Raw genomic sequence first — 3,491 nt, forward strand, 5'->3', positions numbered from 1 at the left:
CTCTGTTTATCCTATATCCTCTACTAAGGTGTCATTGATATGTTGGTCAAAGGGAGTAATAAAGACAGATGAGAGGATATTTTTAAACCAAACTTTCAGGCACCCAAGGGTTCTCATATTTCTTTTGACATTTGATCAATTTATATTCATATTAGTTGGAGCTCAAAATTAGGTCACAGCTACACTTAAGAGTAGGTTTTCTATTTTCTCCATTTCTAAACATCCAGTTTATTACTATCCATAGACTCTGTTTTTCTCTAATGACAGAAGAGCTCCATAGCGGGGGCAGGGACCTTTTAGAATGGACACGTATGTATTTTGACTAAGATACTCTTTCGTGGAGCAAGCATGGATCTTTAAAATTGTTTGCACAGCTATGTTGTAAAATGGTAGTAGACAGAGCTGTTTTCATTGCATATCAGATTTGACCTGATGTGTGTGTGTGTGTGTGTGTGTGTGTGTCCCTTGTGTGGAAATAAAATTTAAACATCCCTAATTCTTTTTTTTAAAGCATCATTAATTCTTCATTCTAGCATTAGAACTAGGTGGGCACATGGCTTCCCAGCCCGTGCCAATATTTCAGCCTCTCCTGAAGCTAGATGTGACCAGGTGACTATGTTTCCTCCAACAGAATGTCATCGAAACGTTCACAACCTCTGTGACAAGTCCTTGGAAGGAAATTGCTTGCCTTCCCTTTCTTTTTTTTGCTTCCTTTAGGCTCCAGTTAGGATATCTGTTGGCCAGCTTGTCTCAGGGTAGATGAGGAGCATATTTCAGGGAATGAAAGGGCCACGAGAGGGGTGGCCTCCCTTTGTGTTCTTTTTTTTTTGCCAGTCCTGGGCTTGAGCTCAGGGCCTGAACACTGTCCTTGGACTTTCTCAAGGCTAGAGCTCTACCACTTGAGCCTCAGCACCACTTCTGGCTTCTTTCTATGTATGTGGTACTGAGGAATCGAACCCGGGTCTTCATGCATGCTAGGCAAGCACTTTAACCACTAGGCCAAACTCCCGGCACCTCCTTTGGGTTCTTATTTACCGTTCCTATTGGTGATCACCCTCGTCATCACGACCATCAGATCAGAATTACGGGCAGCCAGATAGGAAGATGGCAAAGGCCTTATCTATCCTGCCTGTTCTCTCTTAAATCTTTTTCCAGAATTTGTCACTAAATATTCCCACTTCATTGATCAGAGTTTAGCTATATCTAGTTATACAGTGACCCAGATAAAAGTAAGAATTGTTTTTAACTAAGGAAAAGAAAGAAGTGTTGAGTGGACTTCTACTTAGAAAACTCCTATCTAGGTCAACAGTAAAAAACAATGGCTTATAGACCAAATCTACCCACAACCTTGTTTTATTATTATTGTTGCAAATACATTGTTATTGGAGTTCAGCCATAAGCACTCATTATACATATCATCTCCAGCTAACTCCAGGCTAGCAGAGTTGAACAAGTATTCCAGAGAGCAAAGGGACCATGGGCCTAACCTGCTTACCATGTGCCTAGAGTGTCCTGGAATCACAAAACTCTCCATCTTAGCCTTGTGTGCTAAGATGATAGGCAGAAGTCTCCATAGTAAGCTATGTATTAAAGAAGAGGTCTCATAAACCTACATACTCAGAATAGCTGCAAGCTACCATTCTCCCAAAGTCCACCTCCCAGGTAGCTAGCAATACAGTCATTATAATGCCTCAATTCAGCTGATTTTAACTTAACTGAGTAACTAGTGCCTCACTCCACACATGACCCTTGCATGGAGAGTCACTGCTTTTGCACCCTCTTACAGGAATGCTCTAATTGAGTTATTTGTGAACCAACACGGTTGCCATCCCTCCATATGTCTTCATCATTTGTCATTTCCCTATGCACAGGTGGCTTCTTTCTGCAAATTACTGTCACTCTTTGCCTGTGGACATTTTTTTACCTATATTAGCATGCTCAGCCTACATAAGGGGCAATCTGGAAGTCCCTTAGGCATTAATGCTCCAGGACAGCCCTTAAACAATAATGAATATGAGCTATTACATAAAATATCCCAGTTTCCTTACTCCTCTAATGGGTCAACTCTGAGATATGTCCCAGAATAATTCTCTGTCTCTCTGTCTCTGTCTGTCTGTCTGTCTCTGTCTGTCTGTCTGTCTGTCTGTCTCTCTCTCTATCTCTCTCTCTCTTTCTCTCATTTCCTTCATTTCCTTCCCCTTAGTGATTCTTGGAAGGACCTACTTTTAGTCCAGTTCTTACATCTGAATCTATTTCTCCATGGATAAAACTGAAGCAGGGATAGGAGTTTGGTCTAGTGGTAGAGTGCTTGCCTAAGCATGCACGAAGAACAGGGTTCGATTCCTCAGTACCACATACATAGAAAGAAGGTGGAAGTGGTGCTGTGACTCAAGTGGTAGAGCTCTAGCCTTGAGAAAGCCCAAGGACAGTGCCCAGGCCTGCCCCCCCTGACAAGAGAAATGAAGGCAGTAGCTTGTCACATTTTGTATCAAGGAAAACCGATATGACTGATGATTTGCATCTGTTTCATGGAAATTGGATAAGCCTTTGTTCAGAGTCCATCTGCCTGAGTTAAATACTGAGCAGGATCTGGTGTTTTTCAAACAAACCCCAAAGTAATAGATGGTAAATTGGTGAAGCAGTCTGATGTGTATTTAAGTTTTGTTATAAATATCTTCCATCCTGTCAAATGGAAGACTGTCTCTGTAACATAGAGATAAAAGAAGAAAAGCACAAGAACCAGAGCAGAGAAGAACAAGAACTTTAATTAAATGTGAACATTCAAATCTAACTTATCTTTCTAAAAAACCCCTCCAGTCCCATTAGTATTTTACTTTCTGGCATGTACACAAATATTCATTGTAAATAAATCATATACAGAGCAAGGGCCCATGCTTCTTGAAATTCCAATCTTCAGTGGTCTCCAATGTCTGTGGTACTGCTCTGTGAAATGGTGTTTGCATGACCTTGACGCGAATAATGGGCCAATGAGTCTGCATGTGTATGTAAGAATGAGTTCTGAGGCATTTTCCTCAACACCACAGCTCTGCAGTGTGTGGTTTCCATCCCTTGGTGAGTCTCAATCAAGCCTCATGGCAGAGGCTTGGATTTTGGTGTAGCCTAACAAAGATTAGAAAGGCTGAGGGTGGGGAATTGTCCTTTGGTGAATCTTTGAAGAACAGAACTACGATTTTGGGAGTGGAAGAGCCAAGTGCACAAGTGGTGGTGACCTGTAGTAGAGTCCAAAATGTCAGGTGATAGTGTGGTGGGTACAGTTGTCCTGTGATGGCACAGGGTGCCCGAGGCACTCAGGGAGTCCAAGGAGGGGAGGGGAGTTTGGCTAATGCAAGTAGCCTGGGCACAGCAGGGTGGTTCTGTAGGTGGAGTGTGGGTATCCTGGGCTGGAGTAAAAGAAGGTGCAGGGTGGCCAGGGCCACTCAAGACATGATGGTCAGCAGGACCCAGGGAGGCATGCGCACGTGGAGCTCTCC

Source organism: Megascapheus bottae, unplaced genomic scaffold (genome assembly GCF_031878675.1).
Source record: "Megascapheus bottae isolate mThoBot1 unplaced genomic scaffold, mThoBot2.hap1 HAP1_SCAFFOLD_43, whole genome shotgun sequence".
Lineage (NCBI taxonomy): Eukaryota > Metazoa > Chordata > Mammalia > Rodentia > Geomyidae > Megascapheus > Megascapheus bottae.